Genomic DNA, 27,978 nt, shown 5'->3' with positions numbered 1-27,978 from the left:
TCCTGAATACACCTCCAATCACAAACCATTCACCGCGTGTTCAATGCATGGGTCAAGCATGTACCAGGTCCCCTTTCTGTATCAGGCTGTGCAACTCCCTAGAGAGGAATTTTAATTAACTCCAGCCCAGGAGGTCCTGACCAGTGGGGGAGGGTCCTCTCCCCACAGTTAGTGCAGCTAACCCCAGATAAGAGCTGAGTGTCTCCCCCAGCCCACCAGGAAATAGGGAGGGGCACGGGGGAGCTGGGATGTCCAGCAGTACAGCTCGCATTCCTCACACTGGCTCAAATCCCCATTCTTCCCCAGTACACCCACGGGCTCTCAAACACACATCAGTCAGACAAAGGCAACAGGCCCACAGGCATGGCAAACTGCACAGACTTGGCCAGGAGGGTGCCTAGGGACCCACCCCTCCTGACTATAGATTTATTGCTGCCACCACTGTCCGTCTACCACAGCCTTAATAGAGAGGGCAGTAGCCACTCTCTGAAAAATAGGGGGGCACTAGGTATGCCCCCTCGACCTCAGAGCCAAGCTCTCGGGTCTCAATCCATGTAAACAGGGAGACCCTCAGTGGACATGAATGATTGTCGTGCTCACTGAGGTAGGGATCTAGAAACTATACAGTAGCCTTTGAGTGACTTGCCTGGAGATTAGCATAAGGCAGGGGAAGCACTCTCTCCAGAGACATGCAGGAGACTTCCCGTCCCAACAAATATGAACTTTGTTTGCAGGCCAGGTGCACACGCATGCACAGTGTAGGCTTCTCACCCACACATGCAGAGCACGACACAACAAAGCCTCAGTTTACCTCACAGCCGTGTACAGATCCACCAAACCTACAGCCACATCCACTCAGCGAAACTCTCCCTAGCACACGTCCCACCCACAAACAAAAGCAGGTCAGGAGGTCGGACCCTCTCATACATCACTGCTAAAGCACAGGACGAACTCCCACGTCACACCATAGCCTCCTCCTCTCTTTTTGAATTCCACAGGAAGCTGTAGACCTGGCTTTTCGAGGAGTCCCCTCGAGGCTACATCCGCGTAGCACCAGGATACCCTCATGGGTCAGAGCGCGCTTTAAAAATACACATAACCGAATCTGGTGATTTGCGGTGTCAAGCTGCTGTTAGGACGAGACCAGTGAGGGTCCATGTGTTCCGGACGGAAGTAATGTTTTGTGTAATGTCCCATATCCTGGAGACCAGCCCGACCTCTGCGACTCTCAATAATTGGGTTCTCAGTGTGGAGTAAACTGGTGACCCCCACATCAGTGACTCTCAATGATGGGAGTCTGGGGGTGGAGTGAACTGGCTGCAAACATGATGCTGTGGAGTGTAGTTGAAAGGGTGTTGAAGATTCGCCTGAGACAGCTTAGCGTGATGCATGACTGTCAGCCTTTAGTCATTACATAACATAACATGCATGTGTAAAGCACGTGTTCACCCAGAAGGGTATCTTGGCGCTGAATAACAGATGTTTATTGTTACCTAACTCAATGGCACCCATTTTATCGACCTCAGAAGGATGAGGGGCTGGAGTTTATATTCCTAGGGAGAGGTGGATTTTGATTCTTAGAGCTCTTATCATGAGTATTTTCTTCATTCTTCATACAAACAGAGCCTCAGCGGCGCCATCTTTACGCATGCAGAGCACGGGTGCGTGTGCAGGGCACGGGTGCGCATGCAAAGCACGGGTGCGTTAGCGCCTCGCTGGAGCCATTACTCACGCCATGCACAGACTGAACGAACACCATGTCAGCCAGACGACCGTGTTACTCATTAGCGTAATTAAATACACATCACAGATAAGGAGCTGTCAGTCGCAGACGCACGCGCAATTAATTAACTCACTCCAGCTATTATTTTCTCGCTGTAAATGGAAAACGTGTGACCTCAGCAGACTCTACCAGCAACATGCCACCTCCCTAGTCTATAGGAAAGCAATGTGATGTCACTTCAGTGAGCAGAGTAAAGTATTGTGGCTCTGTGTCCACAGTAAAGATGTAATGTCTCCAATCCATACTAAACTATTCTGTCTAATACAACTTCCAGTAAATAATAATTTGTTTATCCTTATATCGTTTCAGTGCTTAATTTGTAAATGAATAAGTGCCACAGTCCTTGTCAGGAGGCCCCTCCAGTATCATCACCAATTGCCCTAGCCAGAGCAGCCAATGTTAGTACCATCACAACTACTAACCATCATACACCCTCATATACCCCCCAAGTGTGCCAATTTTGTCTACTCCAAGCTGCCAAAGCTATAAGAATGGTATGGGCACCAGATATAAGTTATTTTCCATGTATATTTTTTATAAACTGTTTTTTCTGATCACTCAATTAGACAGACAGTGCCACCTTGTGGTAGAGTGTTATAAGTGCCTGTGTTGATAGTTAAGAGCCGGTACCAAGCTCCGGAAACCGCCAGCTCAAATTAAGCACTGGTTTTAGTTATTCGTGGTGCAGGATCATGCTTGCAATTGTACCAGGGTGCTGCTCGTTGGAGGTGGAATAAAGGCTCAAGTAAGAGTTCAGGCTGCGTTGTCTTTAAAGAAATGCTTTAATAAACTGCACAAAGATTAGAGTAAGTCCTCTGAGTACAAGTTAGCAGTTCGTACAGTTTCAGCTCTGTGCACTGATTGGCATTGCATCATACTTGCATAAAGTGTGAGGTGAATAAAAGATACTTGAAAGACTCAATGGGTCTAAAAGGTGGGGTGACAAGCACTGTTCAAAAACTATAGCTAGCTAGCATGGTGCCCTGTTTGATGTTGACTGACAGCATCGTTTTTGCCCTCCCCTAAACTTGTGGAGATTAGGGGTCACGGTCTAGTAGCCCAACTCCCGAACACCAGGGACCTGTTTTCGATTTGGGCGCGTGGGTTGCTCCGTCACAACGGTGATGGATATCCCGTCTGCCGAAATATAAATTCATTATATCCAATGGGATTTAAATCTCGGCAGACTGGATATCATTCACCTTTGTAGTGGAATAACCCATCCACCAAGTTCTTTGTAGTATGTCTTTTTGCAGTGCGCCAACTGAAACAAATTTGCTGCTGCGGAGAAGCTCTAAGCAGGAGAGACCTGTTTATTCAGCCCTGTGACGTCCAGCCTTGGTCAGATTACTGTGGTTGGTAAGTGCTGATCCTCCAGTGGTATGGAAGTCCAAAACTGTGCAGCGTTGTTAGAGAAGGTCCGGCTTGACACTGCCAAGGGCACCAGACCTCAGAAACAGCATTTCAGATGCAAGTCTCACTCCAGCAGAGGCCATCAGCAGGGTCCAGTCCAGGTCACGTTGCTACTGGTCAGCTCGGCCCTTCAGGAAACAGGCCTTTCGCATGTTTTTGTGTCCTAGAAATGGCACAGGAGTTTAGCCAACGGACCTATAGAACAAACGTATTATTCCTGGGCACACGAAGAAGAAAGTCCAGCCGTTTAGGTTGGTCTTGCCGTTCCCAAGCAGCTACAGACATATTTTCTTTGCCAGTGCTTGTTTTCTTTGGCATAGGGAAGTAAGCCAAAATTCTAGATGGCCACCAGTACGTGCATGTCCACTCATGGGAGGTCATATCTGGATGTTTTGGCGTAATGCATTCAATGATGGCCAGCCGAGCGTGTGCATGCATGTACCGGTGGCCATCTGTGAATAGTTATAATGAAAAATACAATTCAAAAATGGCCGCTACTAATGTTAGCTTTCCTAATGGAATAATACAAGCATTGGCAAAGCCAATATAGGTGGGTGGGTGGGTGGGTGGAGGTGTGAACTGGAAGGGAGTAGTAGCAGAGGTCGTCACTGAAGTGGAGGGTTGCACTCTATGAGTGGGAGCTGTGAAGTCGGGTGAAATAGCGTGGGAATAGGAGAGGGTTTGAAGTGGGGGAGAGAGCAAAGGGAGAGCAGAGAGAGCCGTGAAAAGCAGAAACACAGGGAAAACTACATGAGAAAGTATTCCCTCATACACTAGAATGCAAGGACCCCTCCCCCCCCCCAGAAGGTGGAAGGACACAGACACAGCCAATAGAATGAGGAGGCGGGGCCAAAAGCCTGTGCCCTGATCTGGTGTGGGATTGACAATATCTCAAGACAATGGCTGGAAGAGGAAGAACACAAACAGCCAATGGCTTGAAGTGGGCGGAACCAAACTCCACTATAAGTATATGTTAAGGTGTTAGTTACAGTAGGTCTGTCAAGGACAGGACTTAAAATTAGAAGAGCCGCGGTCACGCCTCACAATGATTAAAAATAAGAGCTGCGTGTTTTGGATCCTACGATTAGATTGTTTCTGGTTCCTCCACTTCTCTGAACATAGGTAGCTTGTTCTGAATTCGGACATCATTGAGCATCGCTCATCGCATCCTTCCTTCTTCTGAATGGTCTTATCTGGCGGCCATGTTGGATGTGTGCGGCAACAGCACAGGAAGTGTCTCCTCAGTCAACCCAGAGAGAGTCACAAGATGCGCAATGACGGTAAACAGTTAAAGATGAAGTGTTTGTAGGGATTTGACCCTGCTGTTCTTGCTCTACTATTCCAGAGCACATGGTCATCCAAAGGCCCTTTCTGGGACCAGCGAGCTACATATCTGTGACATTAAACATTGACCATGCCAGGGGTGTTCATAGTGCCACGCATGTCACATAGTAGCTAAGGTGAACAGAATACGGTGTACAATCCTAATTATTTCCTTTACACTGGTATAAAAACTTTGATTTTCAGACCTTTGCTGAGTTAAGTTGTCCTGTAATGGCGGTGTTGAAGACATTCCAGAATCTGGTTCCCCACGCCAAGAGGGTCCTCGCCCTCTTCTCTTTTGATGGGGTTATGGCAGAGGGTTTGTGTTTTGACTATTACCAGATTCTTCTATAGAATGCCTTGATGCAGGTTCTGCACAGAGCCAGGACTCTTTGGGACCGATTCACAGAACTAACAAGACAAAATCCTAAACTTACTACCATTTTGGTATTCACAGAAAGCACTTACTCATTTCGGTATTCACAGACGTTAGGAGTCCTAACTTTAGGACTCCTAAACTGAGAAAAATCCTAACTTTAAGAATTTCGGTATTCACAGAAGGCATTTAGGAGTCCTAAAGTTAGGACTCCTAACTTCTGTGAATACCAAAATGAGTAAGTGCCTTCTGTGAATACCAAAATGGTAGTAAGTTTAGGATTTAGTCTTAAGTTAGTTCTGTGAATCGGGCCCTTTAAATTTGACCAGGAACCATATTCACGTGTTTAAGGCAGGCCCGTGGTCTTTCTTCCATTCCAGTGCCAGTCTGGCCTACCCTGTTACTAGAAAACCCAGTGTAGTTAGACCATCAGTGGTCGCGTCACACCACGACCAGCGATTTGATTGGTTCAGCTCAGTGATTGGTTGGGAGCGGTGGCAGGGTGTGTGTAGTGTGGACAAATGAACCTCCACGCATCCAATCAAAAGGAGCTTGTAGCTCTGCACACTTTCGGTTTAGAGCCAATGACCAAATATCCTCTTTCACTGTCCTTACAGCTCTGGTTTCCCACTCCGGCATATTTAGGCCCACCCTATGACGTAAACCACGGAGGATTTACCACGACACAGCACAATACTGCACACAATGACATATTGTGAAAAAACACAACATGTAACGGAAGAGGCAGAGCTTTGGAGCGCGTCTGGAGGATGCTGAAGCGCTACGCTCTTCATCCTTCCAAAGTCGGTCCATAAACTGAGCTCAAAGGCTGTCAAAGTTAGACTCCTTAGAAGCCTCGCCAGGGTATGAAGCTGCACTCGAGTATCTGTAATAATAAACAGTAGTACATAGTGATAGTAAAGTGTTTTGAAAGGGCTCTCCTGGCAGGGGCTGGGTCTGTCAGGGTTGTGACGCACATGAGGTCCTCTGCCAGTGTCCCTGTGTCTGTCCAGCCTCTGAGCCAACCTTGGTTCTCACAGACCTTCTTCTCTGGGGTCTGGGAAAGGAGCAGGACGTCTCTGGGAGCCCCAGGGGCGGGTTGTGGGTTAGGCACAGAGCCCTGACACTGCTCACATGGGCTGCCCCCGCCCCAGTCCACTCTGCACTGCACAGCTCTGCCCTGTTTAGTCAGAACATTTTACTGGTGGAAAATACCCTATGTAAAGAATCGGCCATACTGGAAATAAAATCATAAAAGCTGAGTAAATATGCATTAAATATCAACACTGCTGAACATGAGGCGACGGGCCACATTTAGCATCAATGTATGGACACTCTGAAAAACACTGAACTCCGCATTCTAACCCACGCGAGAGGGAAGGCAGACACTCTATGCACTGCTGCACTCAGCGTCAGCCGAAAAAAATCCTGAGTACACACACATCTTAAAAGATGTGTCCGGATGCAACCACCCTCCATGTTGTCAAACCTTTAACCTGCAGCTCAGTCTGTGCGCACACTAGGAAACCTCTGAAAACACCCCTCTGCGACAAGAACAGGCTGTGTGTCACGGATGTGTGCACTCGTGGGGTGTCATATGACGGTCGAGTGCACTCACGCATTTTACGTCGTTAGGCAAAGGGAGATTTAGTCATTTGTCCAGAATCACACCAAGTGGAGACAGTGGCGTAACGAAACTTCAGGGGGCCCCCCTGCAAGGTAAGTGGAGGGGGCCCCACCGGACTCTATCAGGTGCTCTCGGCTGAAGTGCCGTGCTGAGAGGGCCCCTTGGGGGCTGCGGGGGCCTGTGTTAGGCCCCTGGTTGTAACTGCGATAGGGTTGCACTGTACATAAATCCCTGACTCTCCTTTTTCATTCCTAATGGAGTGTTACTACAAACTTCTGTTATAGATGGCCACACAAGTGAAGGCAAAAACCTGCTTTGAAGAAGACATATGGTGTAGTTTTAGACCCTGGCCAGGGTTCCTTTGAATAAACAATTAATTTGGTCTAAATAAAATGATCGAATCACATTTGTATCTCTCATTAGTTCTCACCTACTAGACAGCACATACGCTGTCTGTTGTTCAATGTATCGCTTGCTTCCAATGGGTTTAGAACCCACCTATTGCTTACCATTGGTTGATTTTATTGTCACTCACATTTGCTGTCTTCTTACTTGTAAACTTGAGTGGGCTGTCCTCATATTTGTCACTCCCCTGCACCATGGACGCATTCCTTGGCACATTCCACTGCTCACTTTTCAGGCACTACGTTTTTCTTTTTTTAACCATTCCTAAAGAGTGCATATGTTTTCCAGCTGTGTCTTCACCATCTGCGCTCTCCCTTGTGCCCATGTGTTCCTCCCTGACCCGCTCCAGTACTCGCTCACCCATTTACATTTCCTCCACCAGTGCTCCCTGCTGCTCAATCTCCCCATTAGTTTGCTTTCCACCCTGCGCTCCTCCGTACAGCTTCCAACATACTAGGGCCCATCGTGCTGCATCTGCCCTGCTCTCTGTCGCTTCCACATGCCGCCTTGCCGCTTCCTAAACCCATTCTCTTCCATGAATAGGATGCCCGCTCGTCGTATTCTGCCCCGCACCCCCGACGCTCCACGTTGCAACCTCTCACCTGTGTTCCTCCCTTTGCACTTGAATCCCGAAGAAGCTGAGGATAACCGGATCAGCTTTGTCAGAGAGTAAATAAACTGCACGACTTTTGGGGAACAAATACATCAGCACCATCTCTAAAGGGGCACAGTGGCCCTCAGGGAGGCCCCTAAGACCTACAATCACGGCCAGGGGTGTCACAGTGGAGGAGGTCAGGCCCCTTCCTTTCTATTACTGAAGTGAACTACTCACCCCAGCTGTGCTTCTGCCCTCTCATAGACACTGCCAAATAGTCGCTCCATTCTGCTCCGTAAGTTTTAGATGTGACTTCAAGGATTCAACAGTTTTACATTACAATTGTTTGGTCTCACCTTAGAGAGGAAAGAATGTTAGCAGTCCCTAGGCTACAGCCTAGTAAGGCCCACATTCCTTTAAGTAATGAAAAAAGGGTGGGATGGGGGAGAGGTCTTTAAAAGGGGTGTGGTCCAAGTATTTAAAAGTGCGGCTTAACAAACGTGTACTATAATCCTGTGCTTTCTTTACACGTCATGCTGCATTACCAGTATTAAGGCGCCTCTTGATGATTTTCTGCTATTGATTCCAGACATATCACATAACAATAAACATACACCTAAAACAAGGCTGACCTATTCGCACTGTGATTGCTTGTTAACTGTTAGACATAAAGATGCTACAACCATGATTGCTTGTAAATAATTTGAAATGGTAATTATAAATGGGACATATGTGACCATTACTATGTGCACAATATAGAGAGGCTAAGGATTGGGGGATCATGTAATATGAACAATGTGACGGCCCACTGACTCACACTGCCTTCAGCCTCAGCTCCTGAGCTCCAGTCATGCCCAAACATGAACACCCTCTCACAACCAGAACTCACCTGGAAACCTAAATGCGACTCCTCTCACATGTACCACACAAGCATTGGAAAACACAATTGCTCAGCATATTTTAGACCAGACATCTTTGTTTTGCTCATATTTAGTAAATTATAATTACAATTCAAAATTACACTAAAGAGAGTTTACAAATGTTATCAATATCAAAGTCTTTACTTATGTAAAATATACAGTGAATATACAGTATCATATTGCTAAAGCTATCGGCAAAACCAGAATGTCCCAAAGAGGAAACCTATCAGCTTTGTCAATGCTTTTTTCTACTTGTGTTGTGTGTGACCCATCCAGATCCTTGTATGCATTCTATTTTCAAAAGTCTTTGTTGAGTCCAAAGCAATCACCAGCTCATGTTTTGTCTCTTGGCACCAATCCAAATTTGATTTTACTATATTTCTGAGCTGTCTAGTGTGCACAATTATTTTCATCTGTAGCTGTAACAAATTGTTGCTATAAAGCCGGTTTTAGACCATTGACCTTTCATGATATTTCCAGTGGGCCCATGTCCCAATAGGCCACTAGGATAACTGCTTATTTACATTAACCAAAGAACTAAGCGCCAGATGTAATAAGACAGGATTCACAAAAAGTCGACGCAATTTGTGCAATGACTATTGGCAAATCCGGTAGAATTTGGTAACGGGAAGGGGTATGTTGAGGACCTGTAGGAAATTCACCTTTTCTACATGGTGACCTGGTATTTAACATCTTTTGCTGGACCCTATATTTTGCTGGCTCTAGAACTCTGTACACCTTACCCCACTTAACCAGTAGAAAGAGTCAGTACTCCCCCTCTAAACATGGTTGAATTGTCACATACCAAATTGGTATATTTAACTTACCTAAAAGTCCATAGTATATGGTTCAATGTCATTAGTGGACAGCAGCACCTATTGTGCCATCTACTACAGTGACAGTGTAAAACCTGGCGTCAGGCATACCAGCGTAGCCTTATTGTAGCAGTATAAAACCTTAAATTTGACATGTCAAAATAAAAGCTTTTTACAGTTTAAAACCTCCCTTTTAAATATGAATAAGACATGCCTATGCAGGCCTGATCACCCAAAAGGTTGGGTGCTGCTGTTTAAAATTAGGACGTGTAGATATTCAATGATAACATGTCTTTACATGTATTATCATACAAAAGCTATTTATCACTGTGGTAGTCATAGCTGTCCAACGTAGAAACAGATGAAAATCATAACACAGAGTACAGAATAAAATCCTAAAACTGTATTTCGAATAATGAGACTAACTATAATTAAAGGACAATTTTTCAGTCTGATTTTTAATAAATATTATGAAAAAGTAACCTTTAGAAAGTTACCTTTTCCCAGCCAGAAGTCTCTGAACGCTCATCTCCATTTGCTCTCCCACTTCTGCCAGTCACTAGTTAGCATTTGAATAGGTGTAAATGAGTGTGAAATGTATCCCATGAGAAATTGAAAGGCGGACCTGAATGGGAAGAGATGACCGATCAGAACTTGACAGAATATGCAGGGTGGAGCTGTGAGCATCCTTTTTGACATTCCAGCATCAAAGTGTGTTTGAATGTCAAATCCTGCTTGAAAGGTATGCTGGGGTTTTACTTATAACACTTAGGGAACAATTCAAAGAGGCTACCCCTGTCACAAGCAAATGTTAGCCGACACCTGGGCTGTGCTGTCCATTGTCCCCCCCAACCAAGTAGGCTCCAATCACAGTGGGTCTTTTTTATATTACAGTGTCAAATCCTGCTAGAGTGTAACACCCTGCATGACAGGTCTGCTGGGGTTTACAAATAACACAGGGGGTGCGTTAAAAAGGTCGAGTACAGGATGTCAAAGAAATTCTTGTGTATCTACTGTATGGTTGCTGGAAATCCACAGTTCGCTCTACCAGACATCTGTGTCCAGGTTTATTGAGGATACAGTGGTTGCCTCAAACTGGATTTTAGTGTTAAATGTGAAAGGTATTACCATAGTACGCTTTCCACGCACACCCTCAGTCGTCAAAGCCCAAGTTTAGTGTAACCGAAGACTTCCACCATCTTGGAAATGCCCAGATTGAGTATGGTTGGCCACTATCTTTAGTCAGACATGAATGTGGCACCTCCAGGCACCCACTTCAGAACACTTCTTGACATGTGCAAAATCAGAAGAGGACTGAACTTGATATCTGTTGCTCTCTGAGAAGTGAGAAAAGTCAAGAAGACTGGAATTGAACACCCCTCTTTTACTCAGGACAAAGAAGTGGACTCTAATGGCATATGGCTGACCTCCTGTAAAATTTAAAGGGATACAACAAGCTATGAGAGGCCTTTTCCTGCAACTGCTCAGCTGTCAAGTAGCAACAAGGGCTGTACTTGACTTTGTCTGTTTGGCCTCTGTCTGACACCCTGTGAGTCTTTAAGTGTCTCCCTAAGGTCCTGTGGGGCTTTAGAAGTGTCACCTTGTGGTGGATTGTGACTTAGAGGACTACAGTCAGAAGGTAAAATCTTCGACCACGACAAACCTGGTTGGAGTTTCTGACCACACTCCATCGTGTTCAGCCTCATTTTGCACCTAGGTCCCAGAATATTTCAGCCATTGACTTTTATTGGCACTGTATGCTTATTTGAGCTATACATAATTAAAACATTTAAATTCATATGTCCACTACCCCTTACTGTATTTTTGTCATCTATATGTTGTTTTATAAAATTTTACACTGTTCCTCTAATTTGGTTTGGTCTTCTTATTGTGTTGCAGTTCGACATTCTTACTGTTTTGATACTGCATAAATACCATACACATTGCCCTAATTTAAGCCTGTCTGCTCTGTGCCAATGCTACCAGGCGGTTGAACTTAGGTTAAGTAGCTGACTTTGAAGGTTTACCCTTATAAGAGTTGTGAATATTCCTTGAAGTACGTAGTCACCTTTGCCAATTAATAATCCAATTTCTTAAAGGACCTCATCCAATTTGAGATCGGGTTATCACTATCTTTCAGTAGTCTGTAAAATATTAATGTTTTGTTTATAGATTACTGTCCCAAACATTAATACATACCATAATAAATTGCTGTTTGGAAATGAAGCCCTATATTCGCCTGTTCCAAATAGTGATTCTAAACAGTTTCGTAAACCCATTTAGCGATTTGATAACATCTTACCGAATTGCTAAATGTGTTTAGTGCAGTAAAAAAAAACATTTTCGAATCACAGAGTTTGTGACCAGAAAAAGCATTTGTACACCTGGTACCAAGTTTTAAGCTGAACGTCTGGAATTTCATTGAGAAGTAAAGATTTCCTTCCTACACTCCACATACATATCTGAAATATGCCCTGTGATACCAATTTCATACCCTGCACCAATGAGCTCCACCAACCCTCCAAAAAGCACTTGAAAGCTAAAAGTCTAAGGTCACATCGGCCTACAGACTAGACTTGAGCATTGAGCATGACTTGAGTTTGCAATGGAGAATAACAAGTGGATGCAGATTAACCGAAACGTACAAGCTTTTCCAAATTTCGACCTATTTTCCCAGTGCAAATACATCCAGGTTATACTTTGCCATACAACAGGGCATAGTTAGTCTGAACAGATGCCTACAGGACCTGTGCTGAAGCTCACAGGTGAACTGCACAATGAGGTCAAAAAGGTGTAAATGCATTCGGCATAAAGGTTCAGTGCCACAGGAGTTAGTGAGCCACCAAAGTTACACATGGGGAAATTGCGATATTTTAATAGTCAAAAAGAGCTGTAGCTGAGCTGCACCATACGGGGAATTGATTTGCACAGCAACTGAACAGAGAGCTTCATTACAGCCCATAATTGAATGAAACCATAGGGCTATCAGAGCAGCAGCAGCTTCCGGTGGCATAACTGAGCAGCACCACAGCTGCCAGGAGCTTCTGAGCAGCATCAGAAATACACTGCCTGGCATATGATACTAGTAACTTCACATCTAATGCCAGCACAATGGCAAATGTTTTCAGCAATTGGGAAAGTATGTTATTTTCAGGCACAAAAAGTATCAGGTTCTCGACAGACATACACTGGCAAATATATATATATAATGTGCATTACATCTTGAAAAAATATTAAAAAACAATCTGATGTGTTTTTACCTGGTACAATGATTAGTTATCATGGTCATTTCCCTACAGGAAGTCAAATGCTAGGTAAGCTAAACTCTCACTGCTTACTTCTGCTGTGAATTCGAACAGTGACATGGCCATCCTACACAGATCGTTAAACAAAGTACCACCGAAATGGAAGACAGTAACACGTTATTTGTAACGCTTACAAAAGAAGAGGTGTGGTGTTAAGTGCTGCAAAACCAACGACAACCTTCATTCGCAGTTGCTATCCATCAGCCCTATTACAAGACACATACTTTCCTGACTGATACAAATGTATTTCCGGCTGCTTAAGATTAATGCTTTTGATAAATGTGTCTGGTCTTGAAAGATTGAATCATCTGATGCACTACCTGTCAGAAATGTGTGTAAAACAGCTGGCTTCTTTTTTTGCCAGAAATGCATTATTTGACAATTATTCAAAATATCTTTATATGGCGCACCGGATGCATCTTGAGAGTTTTACTCCCACCAATAAGCCTACGGCCGCCTGCTGCTGCTGCGAGTAGAGTTAGTTAACACTTACTAGTTGCAATAGTTAAACTAAAGAACAGCGAGTACAGCAAACCGAAACCATTTATGTAACACACACTTACTGTATATATGCAGCCTTTGCCATTTCATCCTTCAGCGGAGCTTCTCTTCCTACTGCATAGTGCATCTGTGAAGAGTTATGAGTTTTCCCTTCACGTGAGAGAAACACTTTCAAACAGGTTTCTTTCTGTTATATGACGCAGCTGGCAACCCAGCTAGCGCGGAGCCGCGCCAGTACTTCCTCGAAGCTTCCCTCTTTCTGGTGGCAGCCGGATGTGAGAGAGAACCCCCCACCCCCAGTAAACACCTGACTGGCTGGCGTTAACTACTTGGGGTCATGACGTCAGGCCATCAATCATCGGCGCTTGCAGCAGGAATCTGATGAAGTGACGTTTATCCATTATCCCACCCACACTGAGACACAGCCAGTAACGCATAGACTGCTGAAGGCAGGCCCGCCCGGGCGGGAATGGCTCTCAGAGGTTGCAGGCTGCACGGCGGCCGGGGGCCCCCTGGGGGCCCCTGGAGCGCAGAGGCCCCCCCGCACTGCAAGGGCTGCGGGGGCCTGTGTTACGCCCCTGAGTGGAGATTAATTCGTTTGCTCATAATCACATAATGTTCAATGAAGGTCGAGGCTGGGTTTCTAACCTGCGTCTCCAGGTTCCAAGTTGGGCAGCTCTTGGCGCTAGGCCACATCTCCTCTACAGTTCTGGTTTCGGTGCTCCACCACATCTGAACAGACTTTGGGGTCTTTCGATGTCCTGCCTGCCCTCTCGGGAAAACAGCTGCTTTTGAAAGACTGATTACCATTTCACCATGCTTAGAGCACTTCCGGTCAGTCCACCAGGAGATGGACTAGATCAGAGAAGTGAACCACACTCTAGGAATCACGCATTGATGTGATGGGATGTGATATGCAATGCCATATTGCGGTGATAAAATGTTCTATAAAGGGCGCCGCCCATGAAGCGTTATAGGCTGCCGCGTGCACTCCCTTAAAAAGTGCCCACACCAAACAACCAGTTCCAATCCCGGTAGAACCTCCTGGAAGGTGTTGGGTCCAGACAAAGTATATATAATCTATACATGAATATGATAATAGTTAAAAAACAACTCTCGCTGACCAGCCAGATTGGAACAACCACCTCCTCCTGCTTCCTCACCCTCAACCTCTTCAGAAACATCTTCCGGTGGCGCTCAACATCCGCAGAACTGTCCCACAGCCCTGGTCTCCAGAAAGCTGGACTACATGAAAAGTGGCCTGTCAGTATCACACACATGATGGGGCTGGGTTCCCTTCTCTGGATATACTCAGAAACAACTGGATGACTCACCGTTGGTACCTGCTTGGAAGTGTTGAGGGGAGGAAGAACTTATCAGATATCCGAGGCCCAATAAAATTACAGACTCCAGGTTCTAAATTGGTTAGTTTATTATAAGGCCAAAAATAACTGGACATACAGGTACCTCGAATGAGAGTGTAGAAATGCATCAGAACTAATGCAAAGCCAGACCTGCGGGCAAACTTCAGTCTCTGAAGCATACAAAGAATGACAAGTTCCAAGATCAGAACGCAGGCAATGACTGCCCCAAAGTCAAGATTAGTCCTCATTGGAGGTTTGTAAGTATAAAGCATTTGTCTGTCCCTACACTACCTCTATCGGGACATACCTACTTAGCGTTTCCCAGGCAAGTTCAGGAAAAAAGTGTCAGTGCATGATGTCTTCCTAAGAGGTGAACTCACGTTGAATGGGTCGGGTAGCATAAAAGCTACAGAGCTCGTTCTAAGATGCTACTCTGTCATCGAATCCCCTCTCCTACCTCAACCCCCAGGGCACTGTCCCTAATTCCAACACCAAACTCAAGGACACACCCATCTTTGCATCACAGGATCGCCCCATCCAGCTGGACACTCCTTGTAGGTAACTTTCCATGTGGTTGCGATGCTGCCAGGCATGGCTCGATGACCTGGAGTCCTAGGCCTTCTCCAGTGAGAAAGAACACCGTGCCACATTATCAGCAACACTTGTTCAATGTATCCTCTCCTCCCCAGGCCTAACTCCTGAAACAAAAGCGTTGTTCTAACCAACAAGGAAGAATTTCTCCACCTGCTACAGAAATGTGAGAAAGAAAAAGATGCAACATACACATGAACATTACAAACAGCTCATTTCTGAGAGCCAGGGAAAGGCGCAAAAGGCCTACTGAAAATCGGCTAACAAGAATCACCATGGTACTTCATTAAACTTGCAGATGCATGAACATCCATATTGTATACATTTAAATCAAAACATCATATAACATGAAACTAATTCTTATTACTCATTTATAAACGAGCAATAGAATGTTCTCTATTTAGAACACAATTTCCATGTTGTTTTCCCCACATTGCACGAAGCAGCTCTATCACTTCACTTTTACACATTATTATATTTCACATTCTAATAGCCAAATGTTAACACAACAAAAGAATAAATGCGGGTGCAACCTACTCGTGATTATAACGCACCCCTGCAAATGAAAGAGCGCAATCACGCTCTATCAGACGTCTCACCAAGACACTCCGGATCATTCACAACCTTGCAGCCAAGCTCACACTCAAACCCCCCCTTGCACCCACATCTCCACACACCTGGCAGATCTCCACTAGAACCCCTAGTTCACAACGGCCCACTCTTCAAACTCCTCACTCACACAAAGATATCCCTGGCCCCACTTACCTCCCCAGGCAACTCAAATTCACACCGTAACCTCTGCTATGTGGCCTGGAGTGTTCCACGTCCCCGGCATCCGAGGAAACAGACCCGGTGGGATGCCTTCCCGAATCTGGTTCCCAAATCCCATACCCTAGCCAGAAATCTCCACTCCACTGGCCTCATACACGCCCACACCCTGAAGATCCAGAGCTGGGGGCATGCCTTCTCGTGTCTGGCTCCTAAATTCTATTCCATAATCAGAAGCCACTGCCGCCTCATACTCGCCCACATTTGTGTACCCTTCATTCTCAGACCCCTCTTGGAAGTTCGCTCTTCATTGTAAATTTGTATTTTTTCCTGTACATTCCTCACCCCTGCGTGCTGTGTAAGTTTTTGTGTTTGTGTACCCTACATTTTTAGTATTTGTAATGTTCTATTTTGTACCACTTTTCTCTTGTAACGTAACTTGCTGTATTGTACAGCGCTCAGACACCTTCAGGTAATGTCCGCGCTTTATAAAAATGCACTAAATAAATAAAAATGAAAAAGAAAAATAATTCCCTGCATCTGAAGAACCAGAACTCCTTGTGTCTGGCTCCCAAACCTGGCTCTACCTTCCCCCACCCATCTGAGCCACCAGCTCACTTTTTGCATTCCACAAGAAACTGAAAATCTGGCTATTCCCGTAACTTCCTTTCAGGGCTGCATCACACTTCCTTAGGTGCCAGGACACCCTCTCGGGTGAGGCACGCTCCACACATGCAATCATAGCATAGCAAAACATAATGAAGAACGGGGTTTTAAACCCAGCGGCGCCAGGGGCACGCCCACAGTCTTCGGATTCACCTGTCTTGGTAAACAGAGACACGGAATACTTCTGGGTGGCGTCAGAGATCAAATTTATTAGCTGCAGCTAGTAACAGAAGTCCTAGAAATACAACACGGTGTACAACTCAGGAAACTGTTCAATTTTGTAAGGCAAGACATCCCTTTTTATGCCCAATATTCACATTACAAATGCACACCCACTGCGCAAAATTCTAGCCAAAAAGGTACATTCTCAAACAAAGTATCACATAGCAAAAAAAAACTCAATTTACATTGTCCCAACCCACAACTTAATTATTAGGAATGTCCCAAATCCAATCTCCACAAGCCGGACAACCCCATAATTGAAAGCACAATGCATGTAATGAAAAAGCATAGAAAAGAAACAATGACAGATAACGAGCAAGATAAGGCATGTGTAAAGAACCTAAAAGTGAACGATGTCCTGAACATTGATTGGCAATCTCAGACAACAATCAACCAAGGAAATTGGCTTAGCGAGGTCGGTTTCAAATGAAGGGATCAGTTTCTTACAGTTCACCTTAGAGTCAAGAAAAGGCCTCGTTAATTAGTGCATGAACAACGAAGCCCATGCAACTTCGTTCGTACGGTTACCTCCACGGGCCCACAGGCTACGTGATGGCAACACAAGATGGCTGCACGGACAAAATGGAACCCATATTCAAGACAAAGTCTCTGAATACGTAATGAACTCGGTAGTTAACACGACGAATTCACTCCACATTAGCCGCACTTACTAAATACGGTACAACATCACCAAATTCGTGACGGAACCATAACCTCACGAGACAAGACAGAATTTACAGTACCTCAATAACTAAACCTAACCAAAACTCTAGCTCAGCAGGTTGAGGACCTGCTGCTAAGTACTGTGTAACCTGTAAATAACTTGATTCAGCAGTGAAGAAGGGGGTACTGTGAATAGCAGTTCGACGTGTGTTACAGCTCTTCGTAGCGCTTCATCAGAATACAATTATATTTAATATCAGAATGTGTGTCTCCAGCTACGAGGGTGAGTGGAGGCAGGTGTTCAGAGTAACAAACAGGTAGACTAGGTGAGGGCTGTTGGGGAGGGCAGAGGAAGGGCATTTCTGCAGCTCTGCCACGTCCCTGCGTATGCGCTCTACAGTGTTATGGTCATGAAGACGGAATGACATGAGGCTGCTATGGGTGTAGGCAGGCTCGGTTATGTGCCTGGAGGCCGCGAGGTGGAGGAGAGCTCAAAAGGAGCTATAGAGAGAGTAGCTGGGAGCAGCATACGTCACTGTGCTCGAGTCGGACACTGATCCCCCCTCATCCCCCCACACAACTACCCCAACCAAGTGAGGGAGATGGTACTGGATGTGCCTTTTCCAGTAGGGGATGTCCCTCCAAGCCCGGGCACATGTCTCGGGTGGACGCGGGTGGACGGAGTCCCCCCACTGTTTTTAAAGAGGGGACTCCGTTCCCCTGACTGGCGGTGTGCCTTGTGCCTCAGCACAGTAGCTGCTTACATTAACAGAAAGTTAGACTATTAAAAAAATACGTCAACGCGTTTCGTTGAGTCTCTAAATTCAGTTTTATACGCAATGTCTAGTTCTATACCTTTGCATAAAAATAGTGTCCCTTTCTGGCCTCCACTACAGGTTGATATGTAGAAAACGTATCTATGATTTTAAAAAAAAGTAATACAAACCAAAAACATTTCTTTATATTTTGCATGGTTATGTTTACTTAATTTCGTAACATAGGCGCTTTGCATTGTAAATCAGGAACAGGATTACTTTTTGTGGCGTCCCTTCCTGTGAATTAGTCCCCACACTATTTTTCTGAGGGCTTGCGCCCTCCTCCAGCCTTCTCCTTCATCCAATGGGAAAACAATATTTCTGACCAGTTATATAGCGCCCCTGGCAATCTTCATTGCTCCTTGGCGCTACAGTGTTACCTGCTATTGTAAATTGTAACCCACGTCCATAGAGCTCCCCTTCCAGAAACGGGTGGGCGATGCCGAGAATAAAACAAGGAATTCCGGTCTGCTCGCAGGCCTTGTCCGCAGGCGCACTGACTCACCGAACTACCCGACTCCTTGAATAACCCTTTGCCATTGCAGCCTGGCCGAAACCTCTTTTCCCAAAGTTTTCTGTCCGCAGACTTTGCCGTTCTGCCCTCCAGGGAAACAGAGCCCCCGCTTCCTGTATTGGTCAGAAAGACTAATTTAATTATGAAGTGTGCAGAATAAAAAGCCATTTAATTCACTTAAAATCGCGTGGAGAATAATGATAGAGGCATGACGAGTGTTTCTCTTCTCTCTTTCCAGGCCCTCTCGACAGGCATGAGCGGTGGACACCCCGAGCTGAGCAGAGTGGATTCCGGACCGCAGGTCAGAGACGCCTCTTATGGTATTGAGTACATGGGGGAACGAGGGTGCAGGCTGAGCATGCCACTCACTCGGAGCAGGCAGCGAAGGGTGGGATCGGGTGTGCAGGCAGCGCAGTCCGGTCACTCGGAGCAGGCAGCGAAGGGTGGGGTCGGGTGTGCAGGCAGCGCAGTCCAGTCACTCGGATCAGGCAGTGAAGCAGACTTGGTAAGTGCTGGCAGCGCAGTGAAGTCACTCGGATCAGGCAGTGAAGGAGGCTCGGTCATTGCAGGCAGTGCCGTCCAGTCACTGGAGCAGGCAGTGAAGGAGGCTCGGTCATTGCAGGCAGTGCCGTCCAGTTACTCGGAGCAGGCAGTGAAGGGGGCTTAGGTGCCGGTAGAGCAGTCCAGTTACTCGCAGCAGGCAGCGAAGAAGACTCGGTCAGTGCAGGCAGCCAGTTTCAAGTCAGTCGGAGAAAGCATTATAGGGGTCTGTCTGCGCATGCAGCGCACACTAGTCACTCGGAGCAGGCAGTGAAAGGGGAGTCAGTTAGTGCAGGCAGCATAGTTCAGTCTCTCGGAGCAGGCAGTGCTGGGGGCTCGGTTAGTGCAGGCAGCATCGTTCAGTCACTCGGAGCAGGCAGTGTAGGGTTCAGTCAGTGCAGGCATTCTGCAGCACACTTAGAAAGAGGAAAACGCCTCATATAATTGTTTTTGTGCCGGAAGGTGCCCCCTCCTGCACACAAGCTATCCTGCATGCAACATAAAGTGCATGGGAGCCTACGTTGGAGGGAGGCTGCCAAAACCTATCTGTACAGGGAGAAAGGACACACATGCACTGTATTGTTTAAATGCGGTGCCTCTCTGCCCTTGCACATGGCGTTGGCAGCACAGCAGGGTGCCTTGTGCGCTGCATTTCACCGTTCAAGAGTTATACAGAGCAGCTGTTCTAAAGCTGCTCCGTGTTTCTCTGCGCAGGCTGCAGCCCCCCTGCACTGTTAAGGGCGCAGTGAGTAACAGCACCCACCTGCAAGGACATCTCTGAGGGGGTCCTCGGGTCCCCCTATTACACCTTTAGAGAGCTACATGTAGCCGACCCTCTGAAAGTGTCACCTTTTTTGTGGCGGACTTTCTGTGCGCCTTCTAAAGGCATTCTTGCCTCTGTGCCCATAATGTACAATTATACTAATTTACTGTGAAATATGAGGTTTGAAACCACTGGCAAGCAGTCATTAAGATTATAAAAACGTGATTCACAAAAGGTAAAATAACTTCAAAATATTATTTTCATGTTTCCATTTGGAATGTTATCTTGTTTATTGTGGCTTTTGAATAGCGCTCGCACATTTAGGAAGCCTCTTCAGAGCACTCATGAAAGCATAATATGATCCCAGACCGCTGAGATCCCAGTATGTTATATATCCTGTAACTCCTACGATTACATGCCTATATAATGTATATTGCAAAGTTGTTTCCTCTGCTTTACATGCAGAAGAGGATTCGATAGGCTGTAGTGACATACTTGCATGTGGCCTATGGGACTTGTGTCCTGATCTTAGGGGTCGGTTGTGGGCTGCTCCTCCATTGGAACGGAGGAGCATCGCCCCCCACCCCCCTCCCTCCCTCCTAAATTAACCCCAATGCCCCAGAGATAAAAAAATAAAATGGTAATTCATTATAATTTACCTTTTCATCTCCATCCTCGAACAGAGCTGAAGGATTGGGCGGGGCCTGCTGACTGACAGTAGCAGGGAGCAGGCTGGGGGTTGTAGGTGCACTGTTTAAAGGGCGCACGTCTTTTTGGCTGGCCGTCTTGTGATGGCAAGCCACGCATGCGTACTTTGAACATCTTTAACCCAGCTGATTTAAGACAACTGGGTTCGGGCAAGACTCTAGGCGCTGTGGAGCTCTGAGGGAGGCCCGAGGTCCCTGCAAGGGACCCCCCATGGGAGGGCAAACCCCGTAGTAGGGCGCAGGGAACCGAGGACAGCCCGTGGGCGGGAATGGGCGGGGGGAGGCGGGTCATGCCAGGTCTAGCCCACCCCCCCTTTCCTGGGAGGTCTTAAGGGAGCTCCTCCCGCCCGGCGCCCTCTTTGTTGCTGCCCCCTTGCCACTATCACGGTCACCAGGCTGCCCCCTCGCCAGCCTCAGGCCCGCTAGCCCCCCTAGGCCCGCTCCCTCCCCCCTCCCTCTCGACGTCGGACGCGAGGCCCGCGGTTTCCAGCTCCCCTCCCTACCGCTCACCCGCTGGAAGGGGGGAAGTGGTGAGGGGAACATATTAATGTTGTATTTATGTTTTCTAGGTTGCAGGAGGTGTTACAAGGGATCCCCCCACACATGCAGAACAGGCGCAGGAACAGGACCTGAAGCCCCAGTGCAAGGCACAACTGAGTCATATGTAAGCCGAGGGGCCCTTCTCGGGGACTTGGTTCAATGGCACCCCGTTAGTCCTTAGGGCGGTTGTAAGCCTGAACAACCGGGGGTTTGCTAATAAATGCCCCGCCTGGATGGGCAAGGTGTGAGTTGACTCTCCCTTGTCTGGAGGGCGGGGTAGGTGGACGGTAGGTCCACCGGGGGAGGCTGGTGCCTCCCGGAATCGACACCTGGCCAGGGCCAGGGTGTCCGCGGTATTGGCTCATCTTCAGGCGCCCTGCAACAAGGGGTTGCGGGGCCAGGGGGGGTCGCCTGTCAGTTAACCCACTCTGTTATTTGGACCGCAAATAAACCTGCAACTTCTTACTCCCAAACTTCGTGTCTGTGTATCATTTGGGTGGTGAGGGTTGTGGGATGAGGTGTACCGATGCAACTACTACGAGTGAGGCCGGTGAGGCCGCTGCCTCCAATCAGGGCTCCGATGCCTCATGAGAGTAGCGCCAGTGCTGGTCAAAGCCCTTTCCTGGTGGCCAGTCTGCATTGAAAAACGAAGAGGTCCGGTGCGGATACAAGTGTTTGATTTAATTTTTTTATTTGCGCTCGAGCGTGCCCACCCATCTTCCCCATAGAGGCCAGCCGCCACTGGTTGATGTGTTGTTGGTTGGCACACACACTCTGAATAATACATTGTTTGTTCAAGAGACGGGAGTAGTCGGAGCAGTTTTTTGCCATGAACAACCCAGCAAAGTCCGATCCTACGTCCCTCTCAGACGCCTAAGGTCACATCAGCAAGCGCTAGCTGAACTAAAAGAATAAAAAAGCCCAGGGCAGGGGGACGCACCTTCTCGTATCTCGCGGCACTGCTCTGGAACGGACTTCCAGTAGAACTTAGACTGATCAAAGACTACTCTATCTTCAGGAAAAACGTAAAACTCACCTTTTCCCCAAAACCTTATGCCATATCTGAAATCAGCGCCGCCCCCCATCACCACTTAACCTCAGCACCGTCATATCCCTATGGGATGAATGTCGTGCTTTACAAATATAAATATAATCTCTCTGCTATCCGTTTTCTCAAAAATCCTGGAGAAACATTTTAATATTCAGCTCAACTCATTTGTGGAATCTCAGAATTTTCTCCATCCACATGAGTCTGGTTTTAGGGCTTGACATTGTACTGAATCCACCCTTTCTGAATCCACCCATTTGGGTGTAACAAAAGGCCACATGCATCAAAGTACGGTTTTGCGATTCCTTATTTGCGATTTTTAGGGAATCGCAAATAAGGAACCGCAAAATGGGATGCATGATTTAAATCGCATAATATTTGCGATTTGGTAAAAATCGCAATTTTTTCCGAATCATAAATATTATGCGAATTCTAATTTGCGATTTCGCAATTCCCACTGATTCCTATGGGCCAAAAGGCCCTTAGGAATCAATGGGAAGGCATTGACATTTTGCAAATTTCAATTAGCGATTCGCAAAATGTTAATGCATTACATGGGTGTAAGGGGGGTCCAAAGGACCCCCTCCCCACCCCTGAAATGTATTTTGTAGTGCATGTTTCACACACACATGTCCTAAGGACATGTGTATCTGTAACATGACAGTGTTTTAAAATGCAATTTTGAGCATTTTAATACATTTTCGCAAATTACCACGAGGTTCACCCTCGTGGTAATTTGCACCCCCTAATTGCGAATTCACAATTTTAAAAGTAATCATGCATTGATTTTAAGGAATCGCAAATTTGCGATTCCTTAAAAGCAATCGCATTTTTGGAATTCGCTAAAAATAGCGATTTTGCCAAAAATGTTTGATGCATCCCAAAAACCTATTTAGGAATCGCAAACGGCCGAATTTACCGATTTGCACCGTTTGCACTTCCTAAATAGGTTGATGCATGTTGCCGTTAGCTCCTGAGGCAGCGCCTGAATGAAGGCGGAACACCCGCACTCATTTTGTTTAACATCAGTGTGGCCTTTGACACTGTCTCACTACATTTTGGTGGAAAGGTTGATGGCACTCGGCAGTGAAGGCGCCGCTTTGGATTGGCTTAAACTGTTTCTAAAAGACTGTTTCTTTCGAGTCATTTTTTCCCAGTGGCAGCTTCGACACACAGCTTTAACCTCTGGAGTCCCTCAGGTTTCTGTGCTGAACCCGATGCTGTTTAACATCTACGCCTGCCCCTGACAGATGCAGCGTAGAGTAGTGGCCTGACCCTTTTTTTCTTCTGTAGATGACACTCGGTTCATCTTTACATTGTCATCTGCTCAAAATCATGGACCTTCCCATCTTACCCTGGGCTCGAGCCACATCTCCCTATGGATGAATAAAAACGGACTCTAGCTCAATGTTAATAAAACTATGACAAGCTTTTGGAATTTGGTTAAAACTGCCAACTCCGAAGGCAACTCGGCTATAGAACCCAATTTGGGGGAAGATGTTTGGAGAGCATATTTTAAAGGTTTATATTCTACATCTACGGATGAAGTTGCAGCGCATGGGTCAGCATTTTGCGATGCAGAGCGCGCTACGAAATTCGTTTTATTTATTTGTTTACTTGCCTCCAATTATCCATATTCCGGTGTTTAGTAGCCTCCATCCTGCCCCTCCCCCGCCCGCCTTTCCGCCCCACGGAACTCCCTCCACCGTCCACGGCTGATGTGTTCTTGTACACTACAAATACTGTTGTATGTCGACAGTGTTCTTGTACACCACACATACTATTGGATGTCGATCCGTTCTTGTACACCACACATACTGTGTATGTCGACGGTGTTCTTGTACACCACACATACTGTTGGATGCCGACGGTGTTCTTGTACACCACACATACTGTTGGATGCCGACGGTGTTCTTGTACACCACACATACTGTTGTATGTCGACGGTGTTCTTGTTCACCACACATACTGTTGGATGCCAACGGTGTTCTTGTACACCACACATACTGTTGGATGCCGATGCGTTCTTGTACACCACACATACTGCTGTATGTCGACGGTGTTCTTGTACACCACACATACTGTTGGATGCCGACGGTGTTCTTGTACACCACACATACTGTTGGATGCTGACGGTGTTCTTGTACACCACACATACTGTTGTATGTCGACAGTGTTCTTGTACACCACACATACTATTGGATGTCGATCCGTTCTTGTACACCACACATACTGTTGTATGTCGACGGTGTTCTTGTACACCACACATACTGTTGGATGCCGACGGTGTTCTTGTACACCACACATACTGTTGGATGCCAACGGTTTTCTTGTACACCACACATACTGTTGTATGTCGACGGTGTTCTTGTACACCACACATACTGTTGGACGCCAACGGTGTTCTTGTACACCACACATACTGCTGTATGCCGATGCGTTCTTGTACACCACACATACTGCTGTATGCAAGTCTTGAGACCCTCCGGGTATGTAGCGCGCTATATAAATCTATTGACTTGACTTGACTTGACTTGACTTGACTAGTACACTACACCTACTGTTGTAATCCACGGGGTGGTTCTTTTGGATTTTTGCCCCAGTAGGCCTTGAGCATAACCTAATTCACAGAACCATTTTGCAACAAAACATTTTTATGTATCAATGATTTGAAAAGTAAGATTGTAGATTTTGGGGCAATATGAAAAAAAACTGTAGCTATAATTGGACCCTAGATTAAGACAAACTGGAAACAGATCATACCTACACTTGGTTAAATATGAATGCCCTTTTTAAGACATGGGGGTAAAGGAAAGGTTCATATGGGTGCATTTAAAATAAATTATACAATCAGTAGGGAGGAGACCTTTTAAGATTTCACTTGAAATCTATCAAATGGAAATGCCACCAACTTTAATCTACACCCTAGAATTTACACCCCTTACAAACAAATATACGCATGGTATCCTGAACAAAAGGATTTCCAATTCCAGTACAAGCACTGAGTCTTGAATTTGGATGACTTAGTACTTAAGTTTCGACACGTGCGGCGGGTACCCGAGGGGCTGTCGTGTAATCCATGTCTCAGAAGGATCTGAAAGAATTCCTGAATCAAGAGATTTTTAATGATACAAGCAAGCAAGACATTTTGTTCTACATTTACATTATGCACAGAATACGTTTGATTTCCCTATTGCCCCGTTACAGTCTTGGTCTTTTAGCCAATTACGCCTGGCCGTGGAGAGGCGAGTTCCGCAACTAAGCAACACGCTTGTCCGTGATCAACGTGTAATGTTAAAAATCAATATATAGTGAGTTGTTGAAGCAATCACATCCTTACCTCAATATTCTTTAGACCATGGACCCAGGAGTTTTATAATCCTGGTGAGGAGAATGAGTGGCCCCCATAGGGGCTTTGTGTACACGCTGGACTTTTAACAGAAAAAATTTGCAAATAGAGGGTTCTTGTTGGGGTGCTTAGGTGACGCTGCCGAGATACAAAGTTAAGATGTGAGCTGTAGAATTGTAGAATATTTAATAAACTAAGCTCAATATCATCAATTGTAATGGGACTAAGATTATGGGATAATCTTGAAAATTGGGGCACCGGTCATCAAGAAGAGTCTTGTGTCTTGATTTGGAACGTATTGGAGCAGGCAATTCGAATATGTGACTTTACAAAGCGTTCATTTACTTCGTGGTACTGGAGTTCTGGACTTTTTGGTTCCGTCCAGAGGTGTCAGGGATAACACCCGAAGACCCCGGAGTTCTACCTGTCTCGGTGCACAAATAAACAGAAACACGGGCTTCTCGATGGTGGCGTCAAAGACCAAAGGTTTATTACTGCAGGGACACAGAAGTCACAGAAACTACACATGGGCAGTATCTAGGAGCCTGTTCGATTTGTACAAGAAAGGTTGCTCCTTATATACAAAATATTGGCCTTCAGGCGAATTCTTCACATGGTGGTACATTCCCACACCTTTGTGTCCTAAACAATAAATATTTGGCGTTGCACAAGAATCGTCGATAATATCTGATGTCAAACATTACGAAGAGGGGTTCCCACTGTTCCATCACAATCCCATGTCAACATTTCATTCAAGAGCCGGACCGCCTCATCGTAAATTTCGTTACCTCCCCCTAATAAAGATTCAAAAAGAAAGGAACGGAGCCAGGTGCGGAAGATAGAAAAGCAGGATAAGAGATGTTTGTGGGTCGTAAATGGGCAAGGCTACCAACTTCGGCCGCCTAATCATGATCAGGCCAACGAACACAAGAACCAGTATAGCAGGACTGGCCTCGGGCAGAGGAGGCAGCCTTTGTCGAGTCATGCAGCCACAGCGTGTTCTGTTCTAAGGTGCACGTGTCACTAGAGAGGTGAATCTCCGGCTAAGTCTACGTGTCCTTAATCGAAATGAAGTAATCAGAGGTCATTGCATATGTGAGGGCAAGAAACACAAAATGGCTGCCATGATCTAAGATGGATGCCATGGGTAGATCGGAAATGTGTTTGTAACAGGAGTACTCTTGCTCGTAGCACAGCGAAAACACCAGGATATGCTAAATGGATCATTTGCGGTTCACTGATACCAAAATTATGTATTTACGACAATGTTGAAAACACGGGTTCAAATCGTCACGGAACCTCAGACCCTACTTTTGCCCTTACATAGGCAATTACTCAGTCTATGTCAGAATCTAGTTCTATGCTCATCAGGTCAATGACATGCTGTTGTATCATCATCCTTTCTCGCGCCTTTTCTCCAAACGTAGGTGGTTTTCTAAAGCAGGTTGCAGCACAAAGACTACACAGAGCGGGACCACACTGGATAATCAGGCAACACGAGAACAGGAACACTAGGATGACACCAATGACCATCAAAACCTTCCATCCCCACGCTGATATCAGAGTCCAAAACCACTCCATGAAGGACCAGTTTCCCTTGTCTACATGAATAGAGTCGGAAATCTTGTGTAGCTTAGAGATCGCCTCATAGACTGTTGGAGCGTTATTGGGAATAAAGACACAGCAGCTCGATTGGATCATTCTGCATACCCCACCTCGATCTGCAAGTATTACGTCTAGAACCATACGGTTCTGCAACGTCATGAGTCTATCCGCCTGAAGCTCAGCTGTCAGGTTGCTAAGAGCACCAGCAGTTTTGGTAATAGTAGATTCAACTACCCGTGTTAGTTGACGTATGTTTCTACTATTGGCCATAGGCCCCCAGAACGGAAGGAAACCTTTGAAGAAGTCTCCAGCTTCCTGACCAGCGGTATCTTCCTTACTGAAAACACCTCTTGCTACTCTGGTCTTGTGATAATCAGACGAAGCAGTGTATGTCGGAGGCAACAATCGAGCAATATAACATGAACCTGAAAAGTCAGCAGGCAACCATGTATACGCTCTGTCTTGACAGATGAAGTAGGTACCCCTAGCAGTAAGAAAAGCAGGGGAAGAGTTAGACGGAAACACGTAAGTCTCAACGCACTCACTCCTGCCTAGCTGAGCTCTCGGATTTCTCCCATTTCCTTGCAAACAGACCTGACCTCGGTGAGGCACGACCCAGATTGGAGTTGAGCTTTTACGCTTGCTTTCTCCCAAACTAAGGCGGTACTCTGAAGAGTTCCAACTCAAATATACTCGTAATTCATCTCTAGGGTAAGATGGAGTATTATTGACATCCTTGATCATGTCAATAATTCCCTGG

At 46.1% G+C, this 27,978-nt stretch overlaps 1 protein-coding gene across 1 annotated transcript in view; it reads left to right on the top strand.

Moving 5' to 3' along the window:
* The window catches only part of TP53I11 (tumor protein p53 inducible protein 11), a 488,139-nt gene that overhangs the window by 228,174 nt on the left and 231,987 nt on the right, over window positions 1-27,978 (top strand). The window contains exon 2 of the mRNA XM_086959614.1: window positions 18,905-18,967. The gene's annotated coding sequence lies outside the window, so the exon portion shown is untranslated. The remainder of the gene's footprint in view (window positions 1-18,904; window positions 18,968-27,978) is intronic.

Source organism: Lissotriton vulgaris, chromosome 2_2 (assembly GCF_964263255.1).
Source record: "Lissotriton vulgaris chromosome 2_2, aLisVul1.2, whole genome shotgun sequence".
Classification (NCBI taxonomy): Eukaryota; Metazoa; Chordata; class Amphibia; order Caudata; family Salamandridae; genus Lissotriton; species Lissotriton vulgaris.
The sequence above is the reverse complement of the archived record's forward strand: the minus strand, read 5'-3'. Positions and strand labels throughout refer to the sequence as shown.